The 20,075-nt window shown below is 40.3% G+C and overlaps 1 long non-coding RNA gene across 3 annotated transcripts in view; it reads right to left on the bottom strand.

Moving 5' to 3' along the window:
* The window catches only part of LOC129530123 (uncharacterized), a 114,063-nt gene that overhangs the window by 52,456 nt on the left and 41,532 nt on the right, over positions 1–20,075 (bottom strand). Inside the window, exons 3-6 of one of the 3 annotated variants that reach the window (XR_010132505.1) lie at positions 15,973–16,110; positions 14,723–14,886; positions 13,466–13,624; positions 4,025–4,164 (exon numbers count right to left, since the gene is read on the bottom strand). This is a non-coding gene — a long non-coding RNA (uncharacterized lncRNA). The remainder of the gene's footprint in view (positions 1–4,024; positions 4,165–13,465; positions 13,625–14,722; positions 14,887–15,972; positions 16,111–20,075) is intronic. The other 2 variants (XR_010132504.1, XR_008675669.2) reach the window with 2 other exon arrangements.

Here is a 20,075-nt window from a genome sequence, read left to right as displayed (position 1 = left end):
TTTTTATGACTGGGATACTAATTAAATGAATTTTTGGGGCACCCACATGATGAACCACCTGGTTGATAAAAAAAAGAGACTACAATTATTTTTGGAAGGAAATTTAAAACATTATTATGGAAATGCATGTGTATGCAAAGATGATCACAATGAGGGCAAATGTGGGTCACAAAGATCACTTAGTGGCCAAGATGCATTTTTGCTTATATAGGTCTATAGCTATTTATCCAGAGGTTTGAAAGCATAAACATAGAAATGATCATTTTGTGCTTTCACACAGCACATGAAGAGGCTACACTTTCTGTCTGGTGGCCGTCAGTATCCCTGTACAGTGGGAATGCCCATTTTTCTACTCACACTTCCAGAAAACTCTGTAGGGTGTGCATGGGCCACAGCACCTCCCTCCCACCTTCCTGCTCAGCGATGTTCAAGCTGCTGCAGTTCATGCTTCTGTCATGAGGGGGCATCACTGTACCACTATTATCAAACTTCTCTACAAAGTGTAAGCAAGGAGCAGAAAAATACAGTATCCTCCCCTAAAACCCAGTCTATGAAAGGAACTGCAGAATGATTCTGCCTGGAAAAAAAACAACCCTGACAGGTGTAAAAAAGAGTGTAAAAACATACTGTGGGACATCCATAGGATGAAACACCAGGTAGGTCTGATGTGCCTTGGCTGTTGCTGGGAGGCAGGATTGGGGGAGCCCAGGGCAGCAGGAAGTGACTGAAAGGATGAGGCGCTGGAGTGGGGTCTGGGCAGCTGTGTCCACAATGTCTTGGAGAGGGGGGTCAGTGGGAGGGAGTGGGAGAGGGTCTGAGAAGCCTGTACAGGGTTGGAGTGATGGGTGGTGAACACCCTGCTCTCCAGGAGGGACCCCCCCTACAGCGTGGACACCTCAACCTACGCTAATGAAGGAAAAAATAAATTACTGAATGCGCTGTAGATTTGGAATCAACAGCAAATTGGCCTGCTTTAATATACAAATGGGTATTCTGAACTATTGGTATCACAGTAAAGAAAAGTTTCATAACATTACTTACTCTGCGAAATTTACCCCTTTTCATTAAGAAAGAGCAAGGAACGTGGAGATAGCTGTAATGCCTCTTGGTGGCCAGAGTCAGGATTGCAACTCTGAGTGTAGACCAGGGGACTCAGCAGCGGGCAGGGAGGGATGAAAGTTGGGAGCTTGATTAATGGGATCAGACATGGTTTTCTGGAACGTTTCACTTACATCCAGCTATCCTTCTGTAACCATCATTTTTTCTGGAATATTAACAGAAGCACTTTTTGTGGGATATCTAAATCTGAGATCAGAAGCCAGTCCTGGTCTGAACTGAAGATAATACTCCAACTGTGAGCTGTACTTGAGGTGGTAAAGCTAGACTAGCTAGAAACACACACACACACACACACACACACACACACACTCTCTCTCTCCATTCATTTTTTAAAATCTGCTTTGTTTCCCCATAAAATTGGCTACAATGAATGCTTTTCCAAAGCAAAAAATATATATATATGGAATATATGTGCACATTACTTTCGTCAATCTGATCATAAGTATTTTGTTTTCAATTTTTATTAAAATACTTTTTCCCCCCAAATACAAAATTTCAAACACTATACAAAAGCACTGCAATACATTTAAATTATCCTGCATCTCTCACTGACCCTACTCCTACCCCCTGGCCCCAAGGGGTCTGTTGTCCCTTAGGATAATGCACACTCTCCAGATGCATCCCTGTAGGTGACGTGCACACGAACATGTTCGACCCCCAACACACATCATAGTCTTCTCCAAAAGTGCAATCACAGTCCTCATCTTCTTTGACAACCTATCTTTTCCACTTAATATACCCCTCCCTCTCCCCTCCTTCTTCTTCCTCTTCCTCTTCTTCTTCCTCTCTCTCTCTCCTCTTTTCCCTTCAAAGTTAAAGCTCTAAAAATAGTTTTCTGCATTCCTTGTTAACATTCTTTATTCGCCACTAACCCCCTATCCCACTGCACTATGACTTCCATTGCCAGGATTGTAATGAATGTGATCTTACCAAGGTCACCATTCACCTTTTTGTTACTAGGGCCAGTGTTTGTATACATCTATTAACATACTAAGTATTACTTTAAATGCATTCCTAAAACATGCACGCTTGTGCAGACTGTTTCCTTCACCTAACAAATCTGTGACAGTTTTCAGGCTCTGAAGCATGACATCCTGGACACAAATCCAAGCTGTCCCACTCCCTAACTGTGTAGTCTCAGGCAAAGTCCTTATTCTCTCTGCCACTCAGTTTCTCATCTATAAAGTGGGAATTAGCAAGGATATCTCTTTTTTTGAACATTACTATTACCTTTATTTATTTTTTCAATTGATATATAATATAGGGTTACATATTTTCGGGGGTACATGTGAAAATTTAACACACTCATATATTTGTAAAGATCATATCAGTATAACTGAGATATCCATCACCTTAACTATTTGTTTTCTTTATGCTAGAAACATCTAAATTATTCTCTTAACTATTTTGAAATACACAACCTGCATTCTTAAAATCTCTAATTTTCACTACAACCAACCTTGGATGACCTAAATTTTAATTAACTTAAGAACATCTCAAAAGCACTTGGAATGACTGATCTCACAAAATAGCACTATCATTTTTCCACATGGCTGTACAAAAAGCTGAGGGGTCATACTTTATTCTGCGTTATCCCCACATACTTGACACACACAGCTACTACAGGTCTTACCCTCCCTACCTCCAAACACATCCTGTCAAGGTCCATTTCTCCCTCTACACATGGCTGCAGCACTGATACCATCAGCTTGCTCCTCCCTAGACTTCTGCAATATTTTCTAATGGTTATTCTCACACACTATCTTCTCCCTCTCTAGTCCATTCTTTGCACAGTGACCAGAGTCACTTTCTGAAAACATCAGTCAGATGATATTGTTCCCATTCTCTAACCCTCCACACTCACAATACAATCCAAACTCCTTACAATGGCTTAAACAATATGGCTCCTATGTGCCCCTTCAACCTCATCTCACCAGTCTGTGCATTGTCTGCCAGGCTCTAGGCACTTGAGCTTTTCCCTGCCCTTGGAACACACGGTGCCCATGCACACTGTATACACACTGGCAAAAAGTCAGTCTGTGCCTAGCTTCTTTTTGTTATCCAGGACTCAGCTCAAATGTCACTTCCTGAAAAGGAGCTTCACGTACCACCCCATCTGTAATTATCTTTATCTTGGTCATTTAATACTCTATATGTGTTAAAACACAAATCCCCATATGAAATTACCCTGCTCATTGATCTGTTTACCTAGTTATTACCAGTTTTCTCAAACTAGAATGATATATCCAGGGACCATGTTTGTCTTGTTCTCTGTGCTGTTTCCCCAGTGCTTAGATCAATGCTCCACACATAAATCACTGAATGAAAATTACTGAATTAAAGGAACTGGTACCTATTTCACAAAACAGAAATGGCACAGATATTAAAAGCAAAGTAGTAGGAGCATCCAGTGATGAAATTAGACATGAAAGGATTCAAATTTTTCATAGACCTTGTTGCAAATCCACAGCAGTGCTTTTCAAACATGGATGAGTACCACAACCAATTGGAAAAATTTCTCAAAATATAGATACCTGCCACCACATCTCCCTGTTTTTCATTCAGCTGACTTATGGTAGACCCAAATATCTACTATTTTAACAGGCAATCCATGATGATTTTGATGAAGTAGTCCACGAACCATACTTGGCAAAATTCTGATGAAAACACCTCATATTACTGTGCCATTAATTTAATGCCCACCATGGAGAACTCTAGGACATCTGGATTGTCTCTGTTAAGGTAATTACTCAAAAGTGACCGGTCCTTCCCTCCCACCTAAGATCACAGTTTGCTTTCCCATATGAGTTCATTGTTAATCTCCAGAGTATTCTTGAGTGGTCAGGAAGATTGGGAATTATTATCCTGTTGAATAGATGAGGCTGGTGGAAGGGAAGTGACTCACCTAATATGTCCGGATGATGAGACTTTCATTGCTTCACTCTTGCTCCAGTAGCCTGTCTAGCAGACTCCACATCACATTTGGTTTTTCTCTGTTAGCTCCTAGTTCTAGGGCACAGAGTACACCCCTTCTCTGATGTTACACTAGAAGGGAGATAAGAAAGCACATGGAATAGTGAGGAAAGAAAGAGGACGACGAAGGAGGTTGTATGTGTGATGATGTTTTGCCTATACCCCATTCAGTTAACTGGAAGCTAAGCAATGAGGTTTTTCCTCTCCCTCAGCTTCATCTCACTGTCCCCACTGCCACACAGCAGTGATACTCAAGATTGCACATGATACGCTGGGCACGGTGGCTCACGCCTGTAATCCCAGCCCTTTGGGAGGCCGAGGTGGGCAGATCACAAGGTCAGGAGACTGAGACCGTCCTGGCTAACATGGTGAAACCCCGTCTCTACTAAAAATACAAAAAAATTAGCCAGGCATGGTGGCATGTGCCTATAATAGTCCCAGCTACTCGGAAGGCTGAGGCAGGAGAATCGCTTGAACCCAGGAGGCAGAGGTTGCAGTGAGCCGAGATTGCACCATTGCACTCCAGCCTGGGCAACAGAGCAAGACTCCATCTCAAAAAAAAAAAAAAAAGATTGCACATAATAAGAAATGATAATAGAAATGTAGACTTAAGTCTTAGCCAAGATGGCCGAATAGGAACAGTTCCAGTCTATAGCTCCCAGCGTGAGCAACGCAGCAGATGAGTGATTTCTGCATTTCCAACTGAGGTACCAGGTTCATCTCACTAGGGAGTGCCAGACAGTGGGTGCAGCGCACCGTGCGTGAGCTGAAGCAGGGCAAAGCATTGCCTCACCCAGGAAGTGCAAGGGGTCAGGGAATTCCCTTTCCTAGTCAAAGAAAGGGGTGACAGACAGCACCTGGAAAATTGGGTCACTCCCACCCTAATACTGCGCTCTTCCAATGGGCTTAACAAACGGCACACCAGGAGATTATATCCCGCACCTAGCTCGGAGGGTCCTATGCCCACGGAGCCTCGCTCATTGCTAGCACAGCAGTCTGAGATCAAACTGCAAGGTGGCAGTGAGGCTGGGGGAGGGGCACCCGCCATTGCTCAGGCTTGAGTAGGTAAACAAAGCGGCCTGGAAGCTCGAACTGGGTGGAGCCCACCACAGCTCAAGCAGGCCTGCCTGCCTCTGTAGGCTCCACCTCTGGGGGCAGGACACACAAACAAAACACAGCAATAACCTCTGCAGACTTAAATGCCCCTGTCTGACAGCTTTGAAGAGAGTAGTGGTTCTCCCAGCACGCAGCTGGAGATCTGAGAATGGACAGACTACCTCCTCAAGTGGGTCCCTGACTCCCGAGTAGCCTAACTGGGAGGCAGCCCCCAGTAGGGGCAGACTGACACCTCACACGGCCGGGTACTCCTCTGAGACAAAACTTCCAGAGGAACGATCAGACAGCAACATTTGCTGTTCACCAATATCCACTGTTCTGCAGCCTCTGCGGCTGATACCCAGGCAAACAGGGTCTGGAGTGGACCTCCAGTAAACTCCAACACACCTGCAGCTGAGGGTCCTGACTGTTAGAAGGAAAACTAACAAACAGAAAGGACATCCACACCAAAAACCCATCTGTACGTCACCATCATCAAAGACCAAAGGTAGATAAAACCACAAAAATGGGGAAAAAACAGAGCAGAAAAACTGGAAACTCTAAAAATCAGAGCGCCTCTCCTCCCCCAAAGGAACGCAGCTCCTCACCAGCAACGGAAGAAAGCTGGATGGAGAATGACTTTGACGAGTTGAGAGAGGAAGTCTTCAGAAGATCAAACTACTCCGAACTAAAGGAGGAAGTTCGAACCAATGGCAAAGAAGTTAAAAACCTTGAAAAAAGATTAGATGAATGGCTAACTAGAATAACCAATGCAGAGAAGTCCTTAAAGGACCTGATGGAGCTGAAAACCAAGGCTCGAGAACTACGTGACGAATGCACAAGCCTCAGTAACCGATGCGATCAACTGGAAGAAAGGGTATCAGTGAGGGAAGAAGAAATGAATGAAAAGAAGCGTGAAGAGAAGTTTAGAGAAAAAAGAATAAAAAGAAATGAACAAAGCCTCCAAGAAATATGGGACTATGTGAAAAGACCAAATCTACATCTAATTGGTGTACCTGAAAGTGACGGGGAGAATGGAACCAAGTTGGAAAACACTCTGCAGGATATTATCCAGGAGAACTTCCCCAATCTAGCAAGGCAGGCCAACCTTCAGATTCAGGAAATACAGAGAACGCCACAAAGATACTCCTTGAGAAGAGCAACTCCAAGACATATAATTGTCAGATTCATCAAAGTTGAAATGAAGGAAAAAATGTTAAGGGCAGCCAGAGAGAAAGGTCGGGTTACCCACAAAGGGAAGCCCATCAGACTAACAGCTGATCTCTCGGCAGAAACTCTACAAGCCAGAAGAGAGTGGGGCCCAATATTCAACATTCTCAAAGAAAAGAATTTTCAAGCCAGAATTTCATATCCAGCCAAACTAAGCTTCATAAGTGAAGGAGAAATAAAATACTTTACAGACAAGCAAATGCTGAGAGATTTTGTCACCACCAGGCCTGCCCTAAAAGAGCTCCTGAAGGAAGCACTAAACATGGAAAGGAACAACTGGTACCAGCCACTGCAAAAACATACCAAATTGTAAAGACCACTGAGGCTAGGAAGAAACTGCGTCAACTAATGAGCAAAATAACCAGCTAACATCATAATGACAGGATCAAATCCACACATAACAATACTAACCTTAAATGTAAATGGGCTAAATGCTCCAATTAAAAGACACAGACTGGCAAATTGGATAAAGAGTCAAGACCCATCAGTGTGCTGTATTCAGGAAACCCATCTCTCGTGCAGAGACACACATAGGCTCAAAATAAAGGGATGGAGGAAGATCTACCAAGCAAATGAAAACAAAAAAAGGCAGGGGTTGCAATCCTAGTCTCTGATAAAACAGACTTTAAACAAACAAAGATCAAAAGAGACAAAGAAGGCCATTACATAATGGTAAAGGGATCAATTCAACGAGAAGAACTAACTATCCTAAATATATATGCACCCAATACAGGAGCACCAAGATTCATAAAGCAAGTCCTTAGTGACCTACAAAGAGACTTAGACTCCCACACAATGATAATGGGAGACTTTAACACCCCACTGTCAACATTAGAGAGATCAACGAGACAGAAAGTTCACAAGGATATCCAGGAATTGAACTCAGCTCTGCAGCAAGTGGACCTAATAGACATCTACAGAACTCTCCACCCCAAATCAACAGAATATACATTTTTTTCAGCACCACACAACACCTATTCCAAAATTGACCACATAGTTGGAAGTAAAGCACTCCTCAGCAAATGGAAAAGAACAGAAATTATAACAGACTGTCTCTCAGACAACAGTGCAATCAAACTAGAACTCAGGATTAAGAAACTCACTCAAAACCACTCAACTACATGGAAACTGAACAACCTGCTCCTGAATGACTACTGGGTACATAACGAAATGAAGGCAGAAATAAAGATGTTCTTTGAAACCAACGAGAACAAAGACACAATGTACCAGAATCTCTGGGACACATTCAAAGCAGTGTGTAGAGGGAAATTTATAGCACTAAATGCCCACAAGAGAAAGCAGAAAAGATCTAAAATTGACACCCTAACATCACAATTAAAAGAACTAGAAAAGCAAGAGCAAACACATTCAAAAGCTAGCAGAAGGCAAGAAATAACTAAGATCAGAGCAGAACTGAAGGAGATAGAGACACAAAAAAACCCTTCAAAAAATCAATGAATGCAGGAGCTGGTTTTTTGAAAAGATCAACAAAATTGATAGACTGCTAGCAAGACTAATAAACAAGAAAAGAGAGAAGAATCAAATAGATGCAATAAAAAATGATAAAGGGGATATCACCACCGATCCCACAGAAATACAAACTACCATCAGAGAATACTATAAACACCTCTATGCAAATAAACTAGAAAATCTGGAAGAAATGGATAAATTCCTCAACACATACACTCTCCCAAGACTAAACCAGGAAGAAGTTGAATCTCTGAATAGACCAATAACAGGCTCTGAAATCGAGGCAATAATTAATAGCTAACCAACTAAAAAAAGTCCAGGACCAGATGGATTCACAGCCGAATTCTACCAGAGGTAAAAGGAGGAGCTGGTACCATTCCTTCTGAAACTACTCCAATCAATAGAAAAAGAGGGAATCCTCCCTAACTCATTTTATGAGGCCAGCATCATCCGGATACCAAAGCCTGGCAGAGACACAACAAAAAAAGAGAATTTTAGACCAGTATCCCTGATGAACATTGATGCAAAAATCCTCAATAAAATACTGGCAAACCGAATCCAGCAACACATCAAAAAGCTTATCCACCATGATCAAGTGGGCTTCATCCCTGGGATGCAAGGCTGGTTCAACATACGCAAATCAATAAATGTAATCCACCATATAAACAGAACCAAAGACAAAAACCACATGATTATCTCAATAGATGCAGAAAAGGCCTTTGACAAAATTCAACAACGCTTCATGCTAAAAACTCTCAATAAATTAAGTATTGATGGGACGTATCTCAAGATAATAAGAGCTATTTATGACAAACCCACAGCCAATATCATACTGAATGGCCAAAAACTGGAAGCATTCCCTTTGAAAACTGGCACAAGACAGGGATGCCCTCTCTCACCACTCATATTCAACATAGTGTTGGAAGTTCTGGCCAGGGCAATCAGGCAGGAGAAAGAAATAAAGGGTATTCGACTAGGAAAAGAGGAAGTCAAATTGTCCCTGTTTGCAGATGACATGATTGTATATCTAGAAAACCCCATTGTCTCAGCCCCAAATCTCCTTAAGCTGATAAGCAACTTCAGCAAAGTCTCAGGATACAAAATCAATGTGCAAAAATCAGAAGCATTCTTATACACCAATAACAGACAAACAGAGAGCTAAATCATGAGTGAACTCCCATTCACAATTGCTTCAAAGAGAATAAAATACCTAGGAATCCAACTTACAAAGGATGTGAAGGACCTCTTCAAGGAGAACTACAAACCACTGCTCAATGAAATAAAAGAGGATACAAACAAATAGAAGAACATTCCATGCTCATGAGTAGGAAGAATCAATATCATGAAAATGGCCATACTGCCCAAGGTAATTTATACATTCAATGCCATCCCTATCAAGCTACCAATGACTTTCTTCACAGAATTGGAAAAAACTACTTTAAAGTTCATATGGAACCAAAAAAGAGCCTGCATTGCCAAGTCAATCCTAAGCCAAAAGAACAAAGCTGGAGGCATCACGCTACCTGACTTCAAACTATACTACAAGGCTACAGTAACCAAAACAGCATGGTACTGGTACCAAAACAGAGATATAGACCAATGGAACACAACAAAGCCCTCAGAAATAATGCTGCGTATCTACAACTATCTGATCTTTGACAAACCTGACAAAAACAAGAAATGGGGAAAGGATTCCCTGTTTAGTAAATGGTGCTGGGCAAACTGGCTAGCCATATGTAGAAAGCTGAAACTGGATCCCTTCCTTACACCTTATACAAAAATTAATTCAAGATGGATTAAATACTTACATGTTAGACCTAAAACCATAAAAACCCTAGAAGAAAACCTAGGCAATACCATTCAGGACATAGGCATGGGCAAGGACTTCATGTCTAAAACACCAAAAGCAATGGCAACAAAAGTCAAAATTGACAAATGGGATCTAATTAAACTAAAGAGCTTCTGCACAGCAAAAGAAACCACCATCAGAGTGAACAGGCAACCTACAGAATGGGAGAAAATTTTTGCAACCTACTCATCTGACAAAGGGCTAATATCCAGAATCTACAGTGAACTCAAACGAATTTACAAGAAAAAAACAACCCCATCAAAAAGTGGACGAAGGATATGAACAGACACTTCTCAAAAGAAGACATTTATGCAGCCAAAAACACATGAAAAAATGCTCATCATCACTGGCCATCAGAGAAATGCAAATCAAAACCACAATGAGATACCATCTCATATCAGTTAGAATGGTGATCATTAAAAAGTCAGGAAACAACAGGTGCTGGAGAGGATGTGGAGAAACAGGAACACTTTTACACTGTTGATGGGACTGTAAACTAGTTCAACCATTGTGGAAGACGGTGTGGTGATTCCTCAGGGATCTAGAACTAGAAATACCATTTGACCCAGCCATCCCATTACTGGGTATATACCCAAAGGATTATAAATCATGCTGCTATAAAGACACATGCACACGTATGTTTATTACGGCACTATTCACAATAGCGAAGACTTGGAACCAAGCCAAATGTCCAACAATGATAGACTGGATTAAGAAAATGTGGCACATATACACCATGGAATACTATGCAGCCATAAAAAATGATGAGTTCATGTCCCTTGTAGGGACATGGATGAAGCTGGAAACCATCATTCTCAGCAAACTATCGCAAGGACAAAAAACCAAACACCGCATGTTCTCACTCATAGGTGGGAATTGAACAATGATAACACATGGACACAGGAAGGGGAACATCACACACCGGAGACTGTTGTGGGGTGGGGGGAGGTGAGAGGGATAACTTTAGGAGATATACCTAATGCTAAATGACGAGTTAATGGGTGCAGCACACCAACATGGCACATGTATACATATGTAACAAACCTGCACGTTGTGCATAGGTACCCTAAAACTTAAAGTATAATAAAAAAAAAAAAGAAAGAAATGTAGACTTACGCCTGCTTTCTGTCACATTTCCAAGTATTCTCTTTGGTATTGATGATGTGAATTTTAATGTCAGAGGCATCGCACTGACAGAATGAAGGAGGCAAAGTTGGAGTGGGGAACTTACATTTGTTGAAGGCCTACTAGATGCAACACGATATGGGTTGTTATCTTCAGACTTTTTCTCTTCAAATGCTCAAAGCCATGCTCTAAGGTAGACATCATTACTTCCTTTCTACAGATGGGGATATAGTCAGGTTCAGAGAGCAAAGTACATGCTCAAGGAATTTTAGGGAGGTGTTAATTGGACACTGAAGCCAACTTCAAGGTCCTTCCACTGGCCAATTCTGGGACAATTTGAGCATCAAAATTTATAATAATAATAATAGCACAGGGTAATCCTTTGAGAAAAATAAGAATCTCTGAGTGACATCGATATACATACATACATACACAGATAAATAAGAAGAGAAAACTCTGCCCTTTTCTAAACGCCAACTCATAGTTTTGAAAGGAATATCAGAATTTTAAAAACAACACTTCACAACTATCATCGAAATAAGTGACTCAGGCAAAAATCATAAATGGACACTCACTCTACACTAAATCCCATAAGAGTCATGGAGTCACCATGGTAACCAGGCTAGCCAAGGAACACTGGGAAAAAACAAACAATCCCTTATATCTTGTTACCAACATGTGCTAGGAAATGAATAACACTGACGTAATACATAGTAATTTGTCTCAACACCTCATAATACACATTCCTGGCAGCTTCAGCAACACACAAATTGATACATTCACAAATACTCATATAGATGCATTGCCTCTCCCCAATGCTCTCTCACCATCCAAGATCCCAGGAATTTTTTAAGGTGGGTTTACTGGGGACAAAAAAGTACAACCTCACATTTTAACATATTCAAATATAGCAGAAACATAAAGTTGAAAGCTACTAACCTATATTATATTAGTGATTGATTTTTCTGGAGATTACCTGTAGAACTGTCAGGGGTACATTTTTATCCATAGTTTCAGTGTATTGCCAATGATTTCTAAAAGCTGATATAGAAATACAGGTACATGCACATTAAGCATCAAATACCTTTTCCATCCTAGAGTAGCCTGTGCTTTTTTACCAAGATTCTTCAATAGTCATTATTAATAATCTGGTTGCTGGTGGTTCCATGAAAATGTAATGATTAAGAATTCTATTTAAGAAATAATGCCATTGACAGCAGCATCAATAAGTATGAAATATTTATGAATTATCTGTTCGTAGATATGGAACATTTGTACATTGAATACTACAAAACATTGCTGAGAGAAGGAAGACCCAAAGAAGTAAAGGACATACTGTGTTCATGAGTCAGAAGAGTCAGTATTGTTAAGACGTTTATTCCCCACAAACTAATATACAGATTCAGTGCAATCCCAATAAATATTCTATACATTTTTCAAAGAAATTGGCAAGTGGATATTAAAATCATATACAAATACAAAACACGTAAACTGTGAAAAACAACTGTAAAATAGAACAAAGGTATAGGACAAACACTACCTAATTTCAAAACTCATTATAAACCTACAGTAATCAAGACAGTGTGCTATTGCCATTGAAGGGGAAAAGTAGATCAAAAGGACAGAATAAGGAATCCAGAAGTAAACCTATGCACACACGGACAACTGATTTTTGACAATGATGTAAAGACTATTCAGTGGAAAAGTAAATAGTCTTTTCAACAAATGGTTCTGTAATAAGTAGATATCCATATACATACACAAAAATAAACTGTAATCCATATATCACAACATATACAAAGTCAACTCAAACTGAATCTGAGACCTAACTATAAAATCCAAATGTATAAACTCCTACAAGGAAAGACAGGAGTAAATCCTTGTGACTGTGAGTAGGTAAACATTTTTTAGATAGGACATCAATAAAAACATCTTAACCCTAAATAAAAAAATTATAAATGGCACTTCATCAAAGTTAAAAATTTCTGCTCTTCTAAAAGCCACTGTTGAGAGAATGAAAAGATAAGTCAATGACTGGGAAAAAGTATTTGAAAAATCATATAACTGACAAAGAATTTATATCCAGAATATGTAAAATCATTTAAAAGTAAAAAGTAAACAGACACTCCAATAAATAAATGGAAAAATAATAGAAACAGAAACTTTACCTAAGAATATATACAAATGGCAAGTAATCACATGAAAAGATGTTTAACAATAATAGTCATTAAGAAAATGTAGGCCAGGTGCAGTGGCTCATGCCTGTAATCTCAGCACTTTGGGAGGCTGAGGTGGGTGGATCACGAGGTCAGGAGTTTGAGACCAGCCTGGCCAACATGGTGAAACCTTGCCTCTACTAAAAATACAAAAATGAGCCAGGTGCAGTGGTGGGTGCCTGTAATCCCAACTATTCAGGAGGCTGAGGCAGGAGAATTGCTTGAACCCAGGAGGCAGAGGTTGCAGTGAGCTGAGATCGTGCCACTGCACTCCAGCCTGGGTGACAGAGCAAGACAATGTCTTGAAAAAAAAAAAGTAAATTAAAACTCTAATGAGATATTACTATGCACCCATGAGAATGGCTAAAGTAAAAAAGACTGACCATACCAAGCTTTGGCAAGGTTGTGGAGAATGGAATTCTCATATACTGCTGATGGGAATGAATAAGGAATGGTGCCACCACTTTGGAAAACAGTTTGGCAGTTTCTTACAATGTTAATCTCACATCCACCATATGATCCAGCCATTGGACTCCTAGTATTTACCCTAGAGAAAGAAAGCATGTGTACATATAAAGACATTTACACAAATGGTTATGGCAGCTTTATTTAGAAGAACCCCAAACTGAAAACTACCTACTGTCCATGAAAAAGTGAATGGATAAAACAAATTGTGGTATATCCATATACTACTTAGCAATTTTAAAAAGGAATTATTTAATCATGCAACAATAAAGATAAATAAAAAATTAATAGGCTGAATGTAAGAAGCCAGACCAAAAAAATAAATATTGTATGATGCCATTTACATAAAATTATAGGAAATGTAAATCAATCTACAATGACAGAAGAGCAGTGGTTGCCTGGAAATGGAGAGAGATAGGAGGGACATGGAAGCTGGAGGGAGACAGGTAGGTGGGATGATTACAAAGGGGCAGGAAAATGCTTTTTGGGGTGATGGATATGTTCATTACTTTGACTATGGTGTTGGTTTCATTGGTGCATACATATGCCAAAGCTTACTAAAGTAAAGGCTTTAAATATACTTAGTATATTTCATATCAAACATACCTCAATAAAGCATCTGAAATATACTTGTATTTTTCTGAGATTTGATGATACTGAATTAATCAGGAGAACAATTCCCACTAACATGACCTTGTCACATTAGCAGATGGACACTATGTCTTATCAAGTCATTCACACTATATATGTCCACAACAGAAATAATAATTTGAAATGAGGTGTATCTAAGTATGTAGAGAAAGTTGATGTGCATTTCCTTCTGAAGTTCAAAACTAAAATGTAATAACTTGGTAAAATAATCAAAGTGATATTTAAGAATACCTGGCTATTTTAGACAACATGGTTATGTATCATTATAATAGGATAAATTCTAGTGTAATTGTCATTTATTAAAATAACAAATTTTTAAATGGGCATTTTAAACTAACACTTCAAAAATTATTGGCTACTACAAAATTTTACCATAGAATGTATAAAAGCCTCACTACCAAGTAAGAGTCTACCTGATAAACCTCTTCTCCAAAGGTGATATCAAAATAGCTTCTCTACTTTTAGATTATTTTGTGAACCTCACAAGTGCTTTTCTACAACATGCTTCCGTTCACATCTATGAGCTCACCTGAGACAGGCATCATATCCCACCAGGGATGGAAGTGCTAGAGGTTTCCTGAGAACTGCTGACCTTCAAATATGGAGTGGAAGCTTCAGCAGCCATCATGACCCACATCTTCAAAACTTGCCTCCTTCAGACACCTGATATCAGCTCAATTACCCGATGAAGAACTGCAAAGAGAAAGAGAGAATCCAGCAATCACTGTGCTTTACTGGAGCAACTATAAGCCTGGCGCCATGCTGGGTACTAGGTTAGTGACCAGTGGCACTGATACAATTGGGTAGTGATCATAACAACCAGGAAGTATAATGGCTTTCTCACTGGGGCCTTTTCATCTTTCTTTGTCTGTCTCATAACAAATTTAAAAAGAAACAGGAAATTGCTTGAATCCATACAAGCACCCATCATCCAGTAATAACCACAGGGCTATCTATCATCTTGCATGTGTATCACTGCAGGTTCCAGCAATCCTGTGGGTGAGCATTCTTCTCTCCATTCTACAGAGGGGGAAGCTGGGTTCAGCGAGTCTTTACCTCTCTCGTCCTCCTGTGTCCCACCTTTACAAGGAAAGTAGCCCCAGGACACCTCGAGCAGGACACCACACTCACTGGAGCCAGGAGGGTCCCAGCTTTCTCATGAGACTGCTAAGGCAACTTGTTCCAAAGTGGGAACGAGGCAACTTGGATCTGGCATCCCTTTGTCCCCCACACCCTAGGGAGGTTCAGTCCCCCACCACAGAGCACCCACACCCTCAGCTGAGTCCTAAACACCTGAAGGCAGGACCTTGCTTTTCTTGCCAGGCTATGTTGGTCTATATTAAAAAGTTGTCACTCCCCAGCACTTTGGGAGGCCAAGGCGGGCGGATCACTGGAGGCCAGGAATTTGAGACCAGCCTGGCCAACATGGTTAAACCCCATCTCTACTAAAAATAGAAAAATTAGCCAGGCATTGTGGTGGGCACCTGTAATCCCAGCTACTCAGGGAGGCTGAGGCACGAGAATTTCTTGAACCCGGGAGGCGGAGGTTGTAGTGAGCCGAGATCGTACCACTGCACTCCAGCCCAGGCGACAGAGTGAGACTCCATCTCAAAAAAAAAAAAAAAAAGTCATAACTCAAGGATGCCCACTTTCACCACTTCTATTCAACATAGTACTGGAAATCCTAGCCAGAGCAATCAGACAAGAGAGGGGAGGAAGTCAAACTGTTGCTATTCACCAATGATATGATCATATACCTAAAAAACCCAAAAGACTTACCCAAAAGGCTCCTAGATCTGATACACGAATTCAGTAAAGTCTCAGGTTACAAAATCAACGTAAACAAATCAGTAGCACTGCTATACACCAATGACCAAGCTGGGAATCAAATCAAGAACTCAATCCTTTTTACAACAGCTGCAAAAAAAAGAAAACAAAAAAATAAACCTAGGAATATACTTAACCAAGGAGGTGAAAGATCGCTACGAGGAAAACTACAAAACACTGCTGAAAGAAATCATAGGTGACACAAACAAATGGAAACACATCCCATGCTCATGGATGGGAAGAATCAATATTGTGAAAATGACCATACTGCCCAAAGCAATCTACAGATTCAATGCAATTCCCATCAAAATATCAACATTTTTCACAGAACTAGAAAAAATCCTAAAATTCATATGCAACCATAAAACAGCCCATATAAGCTGGGTACAGTGGCTCATGCCTGTAATTCCAGCACGTTGGGAGGCCAAGGTGGGTGGATCACCTGAGGTCAGGAGTTCGAGACCAGCCTGGCCAACATGGAGAAACCCATCTCTACTAAAATACAAAAATTAGCTGGGCCTGGTGGTGGGCACCTGTAATCCCAGCTACTTGGGAGGCTGAGGCAGGAGAATTACTTGAACCTGGGAGGTGGAGGTTGTGGTGAGTGGAGATTGTGCCATTGCACTCCAGCCTGGGCAACAGAGTGAGACTCCATCTCAAACAAACAAACAAAAACCTGCCCAGCCCACATAGTCAAAGTAATTCTAAGCAGAAAGAACAAATCTGGAGACATCACATTACCAGACATCAAATTATATTACAAGGCTATAGTTACCAAAACAGCATGGCACTGGTATAAAAATAGGCACTCAAACTAATGGAAAAGAATGGATAACCCAGAAATAAAGCCAAATACTTATAGCGAACTGATCTTTGACAAAGCATACTAAAACACAAATTGAGGAAAGGACCCCCTATTCAATAAATGGTGCTGGGAAAACTGGCTAGCCACTTGTAGAAGAATGAAACTGGATCCCCATCTCTCACGTCATACAGAAGTCAATTTAAGATGCATCAAACACTTAAATCTAAGACCTGAAACCATACAAATTCTAGAAGATAACATCAGATAAACTCTCGTGGACATTGGCTTAGGCAGAGAATTCGTAACTAAGACCCCAAAAGCAAATGCAACAAAAACAAAAATAAATAAATGGGACCTAATCAAAAAGTTTCTGCACAGCTAAAAAAAAATTCAGCAGAGTAAACAGACAACCCACAGAGTGGGAGAAAATACTCTCAAACTATGCATCCAACAAAGGACTAGTATCCAGAATATACAAGAAACTCAAATCAGCAAGAAAAAACAAATAATCCCATCAAAAAGTAGGCAAAGGACATGAATAGACATTTCTCAAAAGAAGATATACAAACAGCCAACAAATATATGAAAAAATGCTCAGTATCACTAATCATCAGGGAAATGCCAATTAAAACCACAATGAGATACCACCTTATGCCTGCAAGAATGGCCATAATTAAAAAGTCAAAAAACAATAGATGTTGGCATGGATGTGGTGAAAATGGAGCACTTTTACACTGCTGCTGGGAATGCAAATTAGTGCAACCACTATTGAAAACAGTATGGAGATTCCTTAAGGAACTAAAAGTAGATTTACCATTCGATCTAGCAATCCCACTACTATCTACCCAAAGGAAAAGAAGTAAGTATATGAAAAAAACACATGCAAATGCATGTCCATAGCAGCACAATTCGCAATTACAAGGATATAGAACCCAACCAAAGTGCCCATCAACCAAAGAGTGGATAAAGAAAATGTGGCATATATATACACCATGGAATACTATTCAGCCATAAAAAGGAATGAAATAATGTCTTTTGCAGCAACTTGGATGGAACTGGAGGCCATTATTCTAAGTGAAATAACTCAGGAATGGAAAACCAAATACCATATGTTCTCACTTAGAAGTGAGAGCTAAGCTATGAAGATGCAAAAACATATAGAGTGATATAATGGACTGTGGGGACACGGGGAGGGGGATATTGTGAGAGTAGTGAGGGATAAAAGACAATATATTGGGTACCGTATATACTGCTGAGATGACAGGTACACCAAAATCTCAGAAGTCACCACTAAATAACTCATCCATGTAACCAAAAAAACACCTGTGCCACAAAAACTATTGAAATTTAAAAAAAAAATTAAAAAAGAAAAAAACAATAAAAAGTTGTCATGGTTGCCATAATGATTTCAGGTTTCTATGGCAACGACCATGCTCAGGCTGGTCCTGCATACCAGAAATGCCTCCACACAGCCCTCCCTTCTGGCTCTTGCCTTTTCCTGAAAGCAAAACACCTTCAGTCTTCAGGCCACCACCTGAGAAATATTAAGAATTAGAGGAATTAACCCCATACAAGGGTGATTTGTGGAATTCTGCCCAGTTTGGTGAAACAAAGCATCTCCCCATTGTCAGGAGTTTTGCTTGCTTTAAAAGTGACAGTAGGGAAGTACCATCACTACACAGAGACCAAGGGAGGTATCCTAAGGCTCTTTGAGACGAACTAGCCCTCTGAGGGTGATGTGTAAAACACACACCATGAAGCAATTAGCTATCCGTGGCAGAAAACTAAGAGACTGTCCATAATCATGTGACTGAATAACCTAGGAAGATAGAAAAAAAAAAAAAGTCATGTAAGGAATCTTAAAGTTATTTCAGGGAAGCAGGGCTAGAATATTACACTTATTTAGCTGGCAGAAACTCATTCAATTGAGTCATATATTGGGATACCCTGGGAAATTTTTATCCTCTGTTCCTGGTATTTTCTCCTATATGGAGGCACATCCATGACAAAAACAGTTCTAGCTTCTCTATACACTCTCTGTGCACTCACTCCTTCTCTATGGCAAAAATCACTTATGTGATTAGTACTTCAAAGGAGAACCAGGAGTTGCACAGCCCAGGCTCTCTCCCTTCAAAATTCTTGGTAGTAATAAGCAGTTAGCCAGCATATGTTCTGCTATGTCCCTTGGGGGTTGGGGGATAGGTCTAACAATGGGCCTGCAGCTCTTCTCCCCTTTCCTCTTTTTGCTGGCACCCCAACTACTACTATGTTCTTACTTCAAAATGCTTGGGACTTAAAGGGGTTCCCAAAATATACCCCTTGTACAAGTCTGAGCTCTAAGCCAACTAAAAAATATGCAAAAATGATAAAGAAAGCAATACATTGACTCTATTCTTTATAAAGGTGAAATTGGAAAAAGTACCTCAGATCTGCTGAGAAGACATTTCTTCTTAATGAACCCCAGAGCTGGACAGACTTATCCACTAAGTGGTGCTGTGTGGGGACAGTCACGAAAGTCAAACACTACAGTGTACATTGCTATCTGGTAGAGTCCTGTCTATGTGTGCTGAAGGAAAGTAGCTTCCTTGCAAGGCTATCCCCATAGCAGATAAAATAGTTTCAGGACACTTTTTTTGAGAAACACTTCTCAAAGTGAATAAATACCCCTTGTTCTGATTAAATACTCACCTAGCAACCTTGTAAGAATATGGTTTTTCATGTGGCTCATGGAGCCATTCGTAGCAGCAGCCTCTCAATTCTTTAACCTGTGTAACTGCAGTGAAGCCTCATTTCATGGAAGGGAATTAGAAGTAGGTTCCACATTCCAAGAGTGGGGTAAAATCACATTCATGAAAATTCCTTTGAAAATCCATTTGAGAAGGAATTGAAATTTTCAGAAACTGATACCCATACATAAACCCACATGCAGACTATGGTGAAAATTATAACAAAGTCCCACCAAGTCTTCATGGCTAATAGAATCCCTATATTATCCAATGATAACAGACTGCAGAAAAGCAGGAAGAGTACACCCAAACCACAGATAACCATTTCTGCTTAATAAAGCATCCCAAACATTAGCCATTTATTATCTCTCAAGATTCTGAGTATTGACAGGGCTCATTTGGGTGTTATTCTGTTCTATATGGTGTCTGCCACCCAGGGCTGCCTCTCCCTGTGCTGTCACCTTTATCATCTGGAGGCTTCACTCGTTTGGTACATCCAAAAGAGATCACTTGCATGGATGATG

The sequence above is a fragment of the Gorilla gorilla genome, chromosome X (genome assembly GCF_029281585.2).
Source record: "Gorilla gorilla gorilla isolate KB3781 chromosome X, NHGRI_mGorGor1-v2.1_pri, whole genome shotgun sequence".
Lineage (NCBI taxonomy): Eukaryota > Metazoa > Chordata > Mammalia > Primates > Hominidae > Gorilla > Gorilla gorilla.
Note: the sequence above shows the minus strand (reverse complement) of the source record. Positions and strands in the feature narration are given on the sequence as shown.